This window comes from Mastomys coucha, unplaced genomic scaffold, assembly GCF_008632895.1.
Source record: "Mastomys coucha isolate ucsf_1 unplaced genomic scaffold, UCSF_Mcou_1 pScaffold23, whole genome shotgun sequence".
Classification (NCBI taxonomy): Eukaryota; Metazoa; Chordata; class Mammalia; order Rodentia; family Muridae; genus Mastomys; species Mastomys coucha.
The window spans coordinates 31,451,465-31,467,348 of NW_022196906.1; positions in this window are offsets into that span (position 1 = coordinate 31,451,465).

A 15,884-nucleotide genomic window follows, 5' to 3' on the forward strand; every position below is an offset into this window, starting at 1 on the left:
GATAATATAATGGTTGAACACGGAGATATGCACTTGTAGAACATATGCACTCATCAGAAGGCTGAGTCCTGGGGCTATGAGAAAACAGGCTGAGCAAGCCAGTAGGTAGCACTCCCCCATGCTCTCTGACTCAGTTTCTCCCTTGAGTTCCTGCTCTGACTTTTCTGAATGATGAAAAGATATAAAATGAAATAAACCCTTTCCTCCCCAAGTTGCTTTTGGTCATGATGTTTTATTACAGCAGTAGTCACCCTTGACAACATCAATTCAATAAACAAACAAACAAACAAACAAAATGCACTTCCTTCTGTCATCAATAGGGAAATGTGGTGACTAGCTTTAGGATAACTGTATAAATTTAGAGCAGAAACTGGGATCAGGTAATTTTGCAACCAGAGCTCAGCTCAAGCACTTTTAGTGTGGCGTCTTAGTTAGGGTTTACATTGCTGTGGAGAGACACCACGACCAAGGGAACTCTTTTAAAGAACAACATTTAAGTGGGTCTGACTTCCAGGTTCTAAGGTTCAGTCCACTGTCATCATGGGGGGAAGCATGACAACATCCAAGCAGACATGGCGCTGGATGAGCTGACTTCTACACTTGTTCCAAAGGCCAACAGAAGACTGTTTTCAGGCAGCTAAGAGGAGAGTCTCAAAGCCCAACCCTACAATGACACACTTCCTCCAAAAAGGCCACACTTCCTAATAGTGCCACTCCCTGGGCCGAGCATATTGAAACAACCACATATGGTATTTCAGATCCCAGACAAGTATGGGTTTGTCTTTCCAGCAACTTACTGGGTAGTCCCAGTGTCCAGGATAGCCAACCAAGGCACACATTACTAGCACTTCAAGTGATACATTCTGAATCACATATTAAATCTCTCTCTTTCTTTTCTTTTTTTTTTTTTTAAAGATTTATTTATTTATTATATGTGATTACACTGCAGCTGTCTTCAGACACACCAGAAGAGGGTATCAGATATCATTACAGATGGTTGTGAGCCACCATGTGGTTGCTAGGAATTGAACTCAGGACCTTTGGAAGAGCAGTCAGTGCTCTTACCCGCTGAGCCATCTCACCAGCCCTAAATCTCTCTTTCATCTTGTCATTTCCTCATCTTATCGCCTTCCTCTGCATTGCCGCCACTCCAAATGGGCTAGAGAGTCCCCAGCAGAGTTCAAGGAGTTACAAAGAGGCCTCAGAGGCAGAGACTGGGAAATCAATAGACACTCAAAGAGTCTCTGTGGCTTAAGTTAGTGAATTGGCTGGAGATGTCCAAAAGCTGCTACTGCTTCGGAATCAGACCTCAGGCTCAGAGTTAAGCTGCAGAAGTGGGAGAGATTAGAAAGACGAAGGGCAACTGGGTCTGGGTGAACAGAAGGACAGATAGGCAGATGGCAGATCTAGAGGGATGAACAGTCAAACTGACAGACAGCAACTCCAACAGGACCAGTCAACAGCAGGAAACAAGCAGAGCTGAAGCCCCTGGGACAGTCCAGGGTTCTCTACCTGGCAGGTCCCTGACCACACACTGTGTTATCACAGGACAAGTTGACATCGTTGACATCAGTGTTCCTTTTTATGGAGTCAGGAGTTGCTCTCCCTCCTCAGCTTAGTGTGCTTGGTAAGTTCTTGGCTTTCCAAAGGATTTGAATATCTCCATGTGCTTCTTTAGTCTTGCTTTGTGTTGAAAAATGTATAAAGCAGTACCTTTTTTTTTTTTTTTACTTTTAAGAATAAGTTATTTATCACTCTGTGCCTGTGGGTGGTGCTGAACAGCTGGTGTTGTTTACTGGTCTGCCAAGGTGCAGAGTCATTTTGGCTCTGTGTTTGCACTCAGAAGGAGTAAAAAGCTGTTTGTAAAATGGAGTCTCTCTGGGCAAGGCACAGCGTAGAGAAGCACCATTTTTGTGCAATATAGAGGAACATAGGCCAGGGTATAGCCTGATCCCAGCATATGGTAGTACCTTCTTTTGTAAAGTAAGTGAAATTACAGTGCTTATAAAACTCTTGCTGTGATGCAAAGTGTTAGTGAGTGGAGGTTCTTAGAGCCCATCACAAACCCACACTTTCTGTGTGAGCAGAACAGAAGCTGGCCTGAACTCTGTGACTTCCAACTGCCTTACCTCTGTTGTTGTGAATTATTTATTATTATTATTGTTACTATTATTATTATTATTGTTACTATTATTGTTGTTGTTACTATTATTGTTGCTATTATTATTATTATTATTATTATTATTATTATTATTATTATTATTATTATTATTCTCTTGATACAAAGCTCATAATACCCTTCAGATCTCCTCGAGGCGAGTGCTAAGAATCCTTACTAGGCTAACGAGGTGGCTGGGACACCATCCTGAAGCTGTTCACAAAAGATGAAGGTTGGGAGTTTCAGCACTTGAACCTCCGGAAGATGAGAGGAACCTATGGATGCCTGAGAGGATTCCTAGAGACCGATGATGTAATCAATTACGCCTACTTAGTGTAGATTCCAGAGCCTATGGGGCTTTAGCACAGCTGAACAGGTGGAAGTTTCCAGACTGGTGCTCTAGAGAGAGTGAGGAGACATGGTATCACTTCTCACATGCTTGCCCCATGCACCTCATCCATCTGGCTACACATCTGAGTCCTTTGTAGTAGTCTTAATATTAAGTCAGCAGATGGCAAGTAAAAGGTTTCCCTAAGTTCTGTGAGCTAAATCCAAGGAAGGTGTTCATGAGAAGAGGTTTCTAGGTAACACTCTATGTGTAGACGACGTCTGGAGTAAAGGCATTGTTATCAGGCTGAGCCTCAGCCTAATAACAGCAGCCTAAGGTCAGAGACACCTCCTCGAGGCACCTTGCAAGAAAACAAAACAAATGGAGAGGAGAAGGATGATTAAAGGAATTTGTTGTTTGTTTGTTGTTGTTTGTTTTCTCAAGACAGGGTTTCTCTTTGTAGCCCTGGCTGTCCTGAAACTTGCTCTATAGACCAGGCTGGCCTCAAACTCAGAGATCTGCTTGCCTCTGCCTCCCAAGTACTGAGATTAAAGGCACACACTACTACCACCTCTCGACTAAGGAAACTTTCAATGAAACCAGATAGTTCTGTGAAAACCTTTCATGTTGTAACCAGCTTAGGACCCCGAGCTGTTCTTTTGCTCATTTTAAACTAGAAAATGACAAACATTTTGAGGACTGTTTGCTGAAAATGTTAACCTTTGAAAGGTTTTTTTTTTTTTAATGATTTATTTTTATTTTATGTATGAGTACACTGTAGCTGTCTTCAGACACACCAGAAGAGGGCATCAGATCCCATTACTGATGGTTGTGAGCCACCATGTGGTTGCTGGGAATTGAACTCAGGACCTCTAGAACAGCTGTCGGTGCCGTCAACCACTGAGCCATCTCTCCAGCCCACCTTTGAAAGTTTTAAGGGGCTATTCTGAGGTTCTGTTTCTCCTCCCAATTCCATAAACCTTTGCTTAGTTTCTTCTCCTGTAATAAAATACTCAACAAAAGCAACTTAGACAAGTTTACTTCAGCTCACAGTCTGAGGGTATGAGTCATTCTGGGATGGAGGCAGAGTTCCAGGGGCTGGCCACATTGCTTTCTCAGATGAACACCAATCCTTAGCTAAATTACTCCTTCTGATGTGGTCCAGGATTCCAGCATATGGAATGGTGCAGTGCATATTTACAGTAGGTCTTCTTACCTCAATTTACCCCATCTACCCAATGTCTCACAAACATACCAAGGGCTAACCTAATTCAGAGGACTCTCACAGGCACGCCCAGAGACTTGTCTCCTCTGTGATTCTAGAACCTGTAAGGTTTGATGATCAATATCTACCACAATCCGTCTTCCCAAATGGCTCTAACTTACATTAACAAAAATCAGCCTGCACAGTGTCTCTACTGCTAAGCTATCTCTCCAGACCATTATTTTTTTTCTACTGCCTTTAGAAGCATCCATTAGTCTGGGCAAATAGAACAAAAATCTCACTGGATTCCCAGTCAAAAATCCCTTGCTTCAAAGGGATTTTTATGTTCTTGGAGAAAGCTCTGTTTTGAGACGCTTCAAAGATGAACAAGGTAGCTTCTAATCTCCGATGGGTCAGATCTTTCAGAGGTAACACTGAGACAAAGTTTTGAGCACAGAAGTTTACGGGGGAAATGAGTTGGCAGTAAGGAAACAGATGTATGAGAAAAAGGAAGGGAGCCAATAGAGGCGAAGAGCTGGAGCTTAATCTTTTGAGAGCGGGTGTAAAGATCTTCTCAGACTTATTCCACACGAGGAGCAAAGTTGGGATATCCAGCTACAAACTCTCCATCTGCCGCATCTCCATCTCTCTTAACTGGGAGTGAGGTGTGGAATGGCCTCACAGAACCCTAGATAGTATAATACCATAACTTTTATGAGTGCTTTGAATGCATGTGTAAGTGCACCAGTAAATGCAGTGCTTGAGGAAGCTAGAAGAGGACAGTAGACCCTTTTAACTAGAGTTATAGATACTTGTGAGCCTCCTTGTGGATGCTGGGAGCACAACTCAGGTCCCCTTTCAGAGAAGCAAGTGCCTTGAACAATGGAACTGGCTCTTTAGCTCCTTATTACAACCTAATGGAGTTTGTGAGAGCCTCCATATGTGGCATGTACATCTATGAAAATACCTCTAGTAATGTGGAGTTGCTGTCATGTGGTCCAAGCAGCCAGGCTACTCTAACTGGAGCCAGATGCTGCCACAGAACCTTTTCTTGTTCTGAGTCCCCTTCAGATCTTCTGAGCCATCTTATATATATATGGGAAGGGTTTTGTTGTTTTTGTTTTTGTTTGTTTTTTGTTTGTTTTGGCTTTGGTCTTTTGTTTTGCTTGCTTGTTTTATTTTCAGTGCTCGAGATGAAACCCATAGCTCTGAGAAAATATTAACCACCAAGAAAAGGAATGAGTCAGCTATTGTAAGGATCCATGATTTGACGAAGAATGACAGCCTGGACTCAAATAGTATGTAAGTGCAAAGAGCGTTTTATTCTGCAGAAGTCCAGCATGCTGGGGTCTCTCCATTACCAAGATAGAGAGAGCCGAAAGTGAGCTCTCACCTTAGGGAAGTCCTAGGGTAGGTGGTCTTTGTCTTACACTATCTCTAAGGACATTCCATTACTTGGGCATGGGGCTGGCTGAAAACTGCTGACCTATTGTCCTTGTTTCAGGCCTGGTGGTGGGGCAATTTCTGATTAGCTTCATGAAGCCTGGGTTTTTAGGCCTAGTCTCCTGAACTGCCACTTTGAAGGTTATCATGGAGTCAGCCTAGCCTTCTCACTATTGCTTCTAAACCTTGAGTGAACCCTTAGGGAAAAAATGTCTCCCAGGATCCAGATGGTGGTGGCACCTATCTGTAATCACAGCACTCTGGAGGCAGAGGCAGGTGGATCCCTGACTTTGAGGACAGCCTGGCCTAAAGAACTAGTTCCAGGACAGTCAGAAATACACAGAGAAACCCTGTCTTGAAAAAGAAAAAAAAAATTCCTCCAAATTCTGCTGTAAAAGGAATAATTTCTCCTTTTGCTCATCTGTTAGAGTGATGTTTTTGTACACTGTGTGAAGATGTGTCTCTGTTCTTTCTTGCCTGCCTAAGGCATCTTCTGATTGGTTAAAATAAAAAGCCTATGGCTTATAACAAAAGGTAAGATAGTAAGGTGGTAGGAACAGAGAGGTAGGAACTCTGGAAAGGAGTCAGGCACAGGAGATTCACCACCAAGATGCTGAGGAAGTAGGATGTATGAAACAGAGGAGAGGTAACCAGCCATATGGCAGAACACAGAGTAGTATAGAAGGGTTGATAAAAGTTAAGATCTAGTTGGGCAGCAAGCTTAAACTAAGGCTGAAAGCACTGGAAATATACAGAGTTGGGAGATATCAAATGGAGTTTTCACATTCTTTCCTATTATTTCCTTACTTAAAATCCTGAAACGGCCAATGAGATAGCTCTGAAGTCAAGTAGTCCTCTTACCTGAATATGTATGCTATGGTATATGCGCTTACAAGAGCTCGAGAATGCACACACAAGCATACACACACATACGTACACACACACACATGCATATACACATACACATCCACACGTGCACACACACATCCACATACCCCACAACCACATAGCATACACATATACCTATACACACAGACACACACACACACACATATCCGCATACTCCACAACCACATAGCACACACACATAACTATACACACACACACATCTACATACCCCACAATCACATAGCATACACATATACCTATACACACAGACACACACACATATCCACATACTCCACAACCACATAGCACACACACATATCCACATACCCCACAACTACATAGCATATACACATACCTACACACACACACACACACACACACACATATCCACATACTCCACAACCACATAGCACACATACATACTATACACACATACCTACATACATACATTCCACATCCACATAACACACACATACCCACATGTACATACATATCCCCATACGACACACACATACAGTAAACAAGTTCAAATACCGTTTGAAACATTATTAAATATCTTTGCTCTCTCACATTGCCAAAGGCCAGTCACACCCAGGACTACATGAGTTGCCACTTCTCCAGCCGCAGCAACTGCTTTCTTGTTTCTTTCCCAGCACTAGCAGCTGTTGCTTCACCATCCTTCCAGCCTTCCCTTACAGCCTCCTTGGTGGTTTTCCAGTTCTTAGTGCCAGCTGGTCCAAAGGCAGAATTCCAACACGGCAGTAGAAGACACAAGCTTGCAGAGGTTAGGCTCCAGCACAACATGGCTTCTTCCACATTTTACCGATACAACCAAATCACAGGGCTATCTCAGATCCAGGGTGTAAGGAAAGTGACTCAAATGTTAATAGAAGAGTTATTAAGTATTGGGACAGTGTTTTCCAAATTGTAGCAAATGGCTCCTTGCCAACATGTGGACAGACCTGTGGCAAGTTCCTAAAGGTGAACTTGCTGAGCCAAATGCATTAGCAGTTTTCTGAGACATTCCTACGGTGCCCTGCAGAGAAGTCTCACTCATTCTGAATCCCACCTGCGATGTGTGAGGCTACCAGACCAGCTTTTCCTAGGCCTCACAATGTGGCATAATATCTAACAATTTTCCTTTGCCAATCTGGTGGTTTAAAACAGTATCTTTCTGTAGCTTTGTCTCACATATCTTGCACTAGATGAGGGATTCGATATATTTTACTTAGTTGCACTGTTTTTTCTTGAAATTGATCATTCATCAATCTCCTCTTGTCCCTTTGGTTTGTTGCCTTTTTGCTTTATAGTATACTAAAGAATTTGCACGTTAGTGTAGTGTGGTTGGTACCAATTCTGGGACAGTTTACAGTCTTTACTCTGAGCTAGAAGTTTCCTTAGATGCCCAGTTTTGCTCCTAGTGAGGTCTACAAAGCCTCTCCTCCCCTGAGAAAGTCTGATAGTATGAGAGATCATGATGCTTCTCAAAAAAGTAAATGTGCCAACTGAATTTATTTTATTCAGATTCATTCGAGTTTAACGAGCTAGTTATAAACCAGAGGTTCCCATGATTACTTGAAAGTTCCAAAATCTTCTGGAACAAGTCTCAGAACTTGGGATTAACAGATGTAGCTCAACACCAATGAAATGATACAGTGAAGAACCAGCTGGTGCATTAGGTATTGGGGCTACAGCCTGTCTCAGCACTTGGAATACTGAAGTGGGATTAGGGCTTCAAGGTTAGCCTGGGCTACACAGCCAAACCCAGTCTCAAGAAACCAAAGCAAATAACCAGCCAAAGGTAGAAACTCCTTCCACAGACGTCCCAAGCTTTATGTCCCGGGGTCTGTATCATCCTCCCAGCTTAGATGTGTGCTGAGGGTATTACCCATGACGACGACTGTAGTTCTACGGTATTGAACTCAGGTTGCAGTCAGTTAGAGAATCGTGCCTGACTCAAGTGTCACCCTCACGGGTGAACTCGGTTTCCAGTCACATTCCTGCTATTCAAGCTGGCTTCACTCCTCCCACCTTTCAGGGAATTTCAAAAGGTCAGAGAGAAGCTCTGAGGAATGTACAGAAGTCAGACCTTTCCCCAGGAAAAAGCACAACAGCACATGTATCTGTGTTGCTCTTCTTTGGGGCCTTTTTATTTTTTTTAATCTTTTAATTTTTTTCATGGCGCTCTGTTTTGATATTGAGACAGGGCTTTTACTCTTTAGCCTAAGCTGACCTAGGACTAACTTACTGTGAATGCTGGTTTCAAATGGAAATCACGGAAATCCTCCTGTCTCAGCCATACAAATGCTGAAATTACCAGTGTTACTATATCTATCTTTCTCTCCTAATTCTGAAAGTATTTTTTATGACATAGCAGTAGAATAATTAAAACTGACACTTATACTTCATGGTTTGTGTAGGCAATGTCCCATGCTTCTGATGTATTTTAATCAACTTCTTGGTATATAATTTCTTATGAAGGTGTTTGTGGCATATGCTTTCTGGTTTCTCTTCATTCTCAGCTTAAAAAACAAAACAGTAACAAAACAATTGCACTGTTATTATTTATAGGTGTGTGAGAGTGTATATGGACCTGTGGGGTTAGAGGGCAGGTTTTGGGAGTTGGTTCTTGGCTCCAACTGTGGATATCTTCAGGCCTGGTAGGGCAAGCACTTTTATCTGCTGAACCATATCACTAGCCTCACCTCTTCTGTTTTTTTTTTGGAAGGGACTCACTCACTATGTAACTCTGGCTGGCCCAGAACTGACTCTGTAGACCAAGCTAGCCTCAAACTCACATTGATTGCTCCTGCCTCTGCCTGCTTCTGCTGTGTGCCGACACACCCAGCTCACCAGCCGGCTTTCCCCGACAACCCCTTTAAGACAAGGTCTCTCTATTGTGTATCTCTAGTTGTATTGCTCTCTAGGTAGACCAGGCTGGTCTCAAACTCATAGAGACCCATAGTGCCTCTGCCACTTGAGTGCTGGCATTAAAGTCATGCACCACCACACCCAGGTCAAATGAGTCATTTCTAAAAAGTATTTTAATGTTATGTGTTTATGCATGGTACACATGTGAGTGTGGAACATGTGCCTGTGGGAGTCAGAGGATAACTTTCAGAAGTTGGTTCTCTCCTTCCACTGTGGGTTCTGGAGCTCAGATTCAGATAATCAGGCTTGCACAGAAATGCCTTTATCCTGATTCACCTCAATGGCTCTCCTTTCATCTTCCTGGTAATGTGGTGACACACAGTGTTTTGGGATGGACAGAATGTGACTTTCATGTTCTTCTTCTCTAATTTCCTAACTTTTTTCTTTTAGATTCTCTCTCTCTGCCTCCCTCCCTCTCCCCCTCACCCCCACTGCCTCTCTGAAGTGTCTCCCTATGTGTTAAATAACAAAAACTGTTCCTGGGGGGACCCAACACACACATCTACTCACCCCAGATAGGGACCCCACGACAGAACAAAATATAACTTGGTGAACCAATGGGTTTTTATTGGGGTTACTTACAGGAATATGAGTGAGGGGTTGCTTCCTGGAACAAAAATGATTCAAAGACAGCTGTCTCACCAAGGCCCACCCCAGCATGAGTGACAGCACACAAAAGCTGGACATAGGTTACACATGCTGTGAGCAGCTCAACCACCTCAAGAGTGACCTTTCTGGCCCTCAGTAAGCAGCTCCACTGCTTTCTGCTTCTTCCAGGCAGCGGGTGTGCTGTCAGAAGCTTCTCTGCCACGGTTGTTGGTTACTCTGGCAAGCTAGAGCCTAATGAATCTGGTCAGCTGCAGGGATTTCCTGGACAGGATTCTGAGTTGTTTTCCTTCCTGCTTAAGGAGCTTCCCTGCAGGATAGAATGTTTCAACTGTTACAGAATACTACTGGCTCTGGCTGATCAGTCTGGCTGGCCAGACTGGCCTGGAACTCACAAGAAATCTGCCTGTATCTGCCTCCCCAGTGCTGGGATCAAAGGCGTGCGCCACCATGATTGGCCAGATTATCTATCTATCAATCTATCAATCTATCAATCTATCAACCTATCTATCTATCTATCTATCTATCTATCTATCTATCTATCTATCTATCTATCTATCTATCTATCTATCGACTTAGAGATAGGGATTCTCTGTGCAGTCTGGCTGTCCTGAAACTCTATAGATCAGGGTAGCCTCAAATTTAGACATCCACCTGCCTCTGCTTCCAGAATGTTGGGATTAAAGGTGTGTGCCACCACAGCCCAGCAGATTAAATTTTTTAGGGAAATTTTTAGCTAGGCATGGTGGTGTTTGCCTTTAATCTCAGGACCCTGAGGCAGAGACCAGAGCACCTATGTGAGTTTGAGTCCAGCTACTTCTAATTAGAGGCTGGAAAGATGGCGAAGAGCCTATACTGCTCTTCCAGAGGACCCAGGCTCTGTCATTAGCACCCATGTCAGACAGCTCACAACTACCTGTAACTCCAGCTCCAGGGAGTCCCTGGGATCTACATGCTGGAAAGAGAGAACAAGTTGCCCTCTGACCTCTGCAGAGGCACTATAAGCTCATGCTTCTCCCATCAATATATATATTATTGTTTGTATATTGATATATATATTATATATATAATAGAGTCTCTATATATTATATATAATATATATAATAATATATATAATATATAATATATTATATATATTATATATAATAGATATATATTATACACACACACACACACACACACACACATATATATATATATATATATATATATATATATATATATATATATATAATAGATTCTTCCCTATGTGTTGATGGAATGCCTAGTGAAATAGTATGTTGGTATAGCTGCTCAATAATTTGACTTATGAGTGTCGTACTGTTTTAGTATTTATCACCTACCCATTGGATTCATGTCATTTAAGTGGCACAAAGATAATATTTTTTTCTGACAAAATGTTTATCTTCGTTAGCAACTGAAGAAATACAAATGAAATAATGAAACACTATTTTTAATCTTTCAATTTCCAAATAATTGAAAATGTTAGCATGTGCATGAATTATCTTTATATTCAGCAAATAAAAGGAAGAGATTTCCATTTCTAAAGCATTTTATAATACCGATTTGACAATGCTACTCAGAAATAAAAGGAAATGAACTCCCTGGAGGTGGTGTCAAGAGATTGACAAGGGGTTGTAGGATAGGTGTATTTCTCTGCAATGCTAAAAAGAATGTAAACTGGAAGTAATTTTCTATAGAGAAATTTTGACAAATATCAAAATCTTCAAATAACATAAGAACTTGACATTCTTCTTCTAAAAATGTATATTAGGAAATGATCACATTGGAAGATTTAGTTACGAGATGTCTAATCCTACATGAACAAGGTTTTATTAGCATATCATGTTCTGGAAAAGGCAAACTATAAAGACACTAAAGGCTGGTGAGGTGGTAAAGGTGCTTGCTGCCAAACCAGAAGACCTCAGTTCCATCCCTGGGTGTATCTGTGGATGTTTGGGAACAACTTGGCAAAGTCATTTCTCTCTTCTACTGTATGGTTCCCCAGGATTGAATTTAAGTCATTAAGATAGGAAGCATGTGCTTTTACTCACTGAACCCACTTAAAAACAGTAGTTCTATTGAGATAGAACTAACATACAAGGAGCTGAAACTTTTTAAAATTTGTAATTTGATCATTTCTTTAAATGTGTGTGCCCATGAGTACCCGTGTGCTCACCCCTCTGTGTGTGCACGAGTCCAGGTGTGCACACCCCTCTGTGTATGCAGTAGTACAGGTGTGCTCACCCCTCTGTATGTGCATGAAGTACAGGTGTGCAAAACCCCTCTGTGTGTGCATTAGTACCAGTGTGCTCACCCCTCTGTGTGTGCCCCACAAGTGCTACCTACCATGCTTGTCTTTTGAGTGGTTTAAAAATTTCCAGCAACCTGTAAGGCATCTTCTAGCACAATGAAAGCTAGTCACCAGGAGGCTGCTTCCAGCTCAGTTTCAGCTTGAATTCCCATATCCTGAAAATGAAACCTGTGTTGTCTTAAGCAGGAGGGTCTTACTGTCTAGTTCTGGGGGGCACCCAGTAGCAGTGGCAATAGTCTGAACTATTTTGAAGGTTTCTGGGACTTTCTGCCCAATAAATCATAGGGAAGTAGACCAATCTTGGCACTGAGACTTCATTCAGTAACCTAAGGCTTCTGGTGGGGTGGGGGTTGAGGGTGGGAAGGTGGGGTAAGGGTGGACAGACAGGGGCTGGGGAATGGGATGGGATGATGTCACACTGGATTGACAGAGACTTTATTAACCCAGGCAGGTTGAAAATGTATTATGTAACTAAAGCCGACCTTGCATTGAGCTCTTGATCCTTCTGCCTCTACCTCCTACAAGCTGGGCTTATAGGCATTTCTTACCATACCACACTGCATACTACCAAGACACCAAATCTTTAAGTTCAGACCAAAGTTTGAACTCAGGTAAACTAACAGGCTGGTACCTAACATTAGTTTCCAAGTTATCCCCCAACAAAACCGGAGCCAGCCTAGCTCCTGTCTCTAGGCTAATCCCCAACAAGACCAGCTAGCGTCTCCAGGCTATTTCCCCAATCTTGCACCCCAAGTTACAAGCCCGTCCCCTGCCTAACAACCACCAGGGAGACAGAAATTAAGTTTATGATATGATTCCTAGCACCAGCCAATTATGTTAAAGGCCATGGTTGCTCTCCAATTAGATGCTTAAACACATACCCCTACTCCTGCTTGTAGCTTCCTATAAAGCCCTACCTCGATAGATATTTGGGGCTCTTCATCACCAAAACTGTCCTTCGTGATGGCAGTGTGCTGAGGGGCCCAAGCTAGCTTGAATAAAATAAAAAGGCCCTACTGTGATTGCATTGGGTTAGCTCCTGTCTTTTGGGGATCACTGATATTTCCTGGGCATAACACTATCACATTGTATAGGAGAGACCTGGGTGTACTGTGGAGGTCCTAGAATCAATGCCCCATGGATATTCAGGAAAGATTGTTATAAGAAGAGCTAGGTTGTATGAGTGATTATTAGATGAAGGACTTCTGTCCAACTTTTGCTTCAGGAAAGTCTGTTATTCATTTTACATTTAAGAAGAATGTATGCATATGCTCCTGTGTGAACAACCTGATGTCATGGTGTACATGAGGAGGTCAGAGAACAACTGAGGTAGCTGATTATCTCCTTCTACTTGGTGGTCAGCCTAGGGAGCACGTACCTTTACCTGCTGGATTACCTCACCAGCCTGAGGAAGTCTTTAGGGAAAACGGGAAAAGGTTGGAGAGACCATGCAACAGTTAAGAGCATTTGCTGCTCTTGCATAGTACCTGGGATCCGTTGCCAACACCCATACTGCAACTTACAACCCTTAGAATTCCAGTTGCAGGTGTTCAAGGCTCTCCTCTAGGCTCCTTGGGCACCAGACACATGCATGTAGGGCCCACATCCATGTAATATTTATCTCTTTAAATTATTGAGTTGGGAACTGAGGTAAAAGCCTGCTCATAATAAAGCGAGGTAACTTTATTTTCCTAACTGTATACAAAATATCTATTTACAAGCCTGATTGAACAACTAAACTGCCAGCTCTTTAGAAATCTCTATCAGTGTCATTGTACTGAGCTAGTCCATACTTCTCTTGAGCTCCTTCAAAGCCAAAAGGGCTCCTCAGCTCCCTTTCCTAGACTACTCCTCTACTTGTGTCCTGCCAGATGCTTCTCTGTTGTGGCTGCAAGGCCACAGAGGAAAATCCCTATCTCTTACTCGGGGATCCCTCCATAAAGCTCTTCCAAGCCAAAAGACAGAGCTCTCAAAGGTTTACTTGCCATAAATGAAGTCTCTGTCTCCTGCCCTACACAACTTGGCACACTGAACCATATCACTGTAATGGTGGGGGGACTCCAAGCTAACTCAGTAGTGGCAGAGTCATTTCACCTTTAAGGTGGGCCAGCTAGAGTAGGACTTGTCCAAATAAATAAAAAATTCTTTAATGGTTCTTAGACTTCCTTATACGGCAAACTTAACAAAATACAGTGGTCTTATTTTGTAGCTCTGGCCTGGAACTCATGTAAGACTCATGTGGTCTTGAACTCACAGAAGTCTATTTCCTGAGTGCTGGGATTAAAGCAAGCTATGATTGCATTCTACTATGACAGATGAAGAGAGTTAGGTCTGATTTATTAAAGCACAATCCTTTGGCTTTTCAACAATGACCACAGCTATTCTATAACTGGCTGACTTCTGCTTTTTCTTTTCTTTTCCTTTCAAAATCATAACATACTTGTTAATTAAAAATACACCGAGTAACTGAGAGACTGCATAATTTATTCATAATATCATTGGTCAGCTGCCTCAGTTACGAGTCTACTTTAAAAACAAAAAACAAACAAAATTCCTTAAACTTTTTTTTTTTTTTAATTATCTTGTGTGGAGGTTGGAGAGATCGCTTGGTAGTTACTCTTACAAGGGACTCAGAACCTGCAGATGGCTTGCAAGTCTTGTAATTCCAGTTCCAAGGGCTCCATCTGAAGCCTTTTGCTGACTTTTTTCAGTACCAGGCCCCTTCACAGACATACACATACATGCAGGCAAACATTTATACACATAAAACTAAATGAACACTTTTTGGGGGTGGGGGGGTGGGTTTGAGACAGGGTTTCTCTGTGTAGCCCTGGCTGTCCTGGAACTCACTCTGTAGACCAGGCAGGCTGGCCTTGAAATCAGAAATCCGAGTGTCTCTGCCTCCCAAGCGCTGGGATTAAAGACATGAGCCACCACTGGGATGAGTTTCTTGCAAAGCTAATGCGTGCAAACTCTAGCTCATATCTGTTTTTGAAAGTCTTGTCCAGAACTACTGTGAGCAGCCTTCAAACCTTGCCATCCTCCACATACCCTTCCTAGGGTTTCCTAGTCTCTAACCTGGACATCGGTCTCTGTATGTAAAGGCTGGTTTAGAGGGAGGATAGGCTCAGGGAGGAGACAGGAAAACAGAAATAGTGCTGGGATTAAAGGCGTGGGCCACCACTGTCCGGCATAAACGAACGCATTTTAAAATGAAGTTTAATTTGTGTGTGTGTGTGTGTGTGTGTGTAAGTGTGGGGATATGGGTAGCATGTCATATGTGTGAAGGTCAAAGAACAAGTCATGGGAGCTGGTTGTCTTCGGTCATCGGGCTTGGAAGCAAACGCTTGTACCGGTTGAGCCATCTCTCTGGTCATTACTGAGGTTTTAAAGTTAATGATCCAAGATAAACAGTTAAGATTTCCAGCTTTAAAGAATATGGAAACTGACTAGGTGGTGATGGCAGTTCACGCCTTTAATCCCAACATTCTAGAGGCTAAAGCAGGCAGAGTTTGAGGCCAGCCTGGTCTACAGATCTGGTTCCAGGACAGCCAGGGCTACACTGAAAAACCTTGTGTCCAAAAACCAAAATAAAACCACACAAACAAGGATATATCTTATAGCTATATGATACTTCAATGCTCAAGACTTTACGGAAATATTCAGGAGTGACTGATGAGTGCTAATTTATGATTAGGTCACAAGAACAATTTCATTTCCTTGAACTTGACTGGGAAATTTTAAACCACTTCCAAATCGCAATGAATTGAGATTCTGGAGTAGCTGTTCTGCTGGGCTCTGGAGCTTTTTCATGCCCCTATTATATACACTGTATAAAAGCAAGAAAGACATCTATTTACTTTGTCACTGGCTACACCTACTCAAGAGTAACAAGAAAACAAACCAAGCTAGGAATTGAGAGCTTGTGGGTGTGTCTCAGTGACAGGGTGTTTGCCTAGCAGAACACGTGAGTGCACAAGTGCAGTCGAGTTGCTATAATGGATGAGTCTCC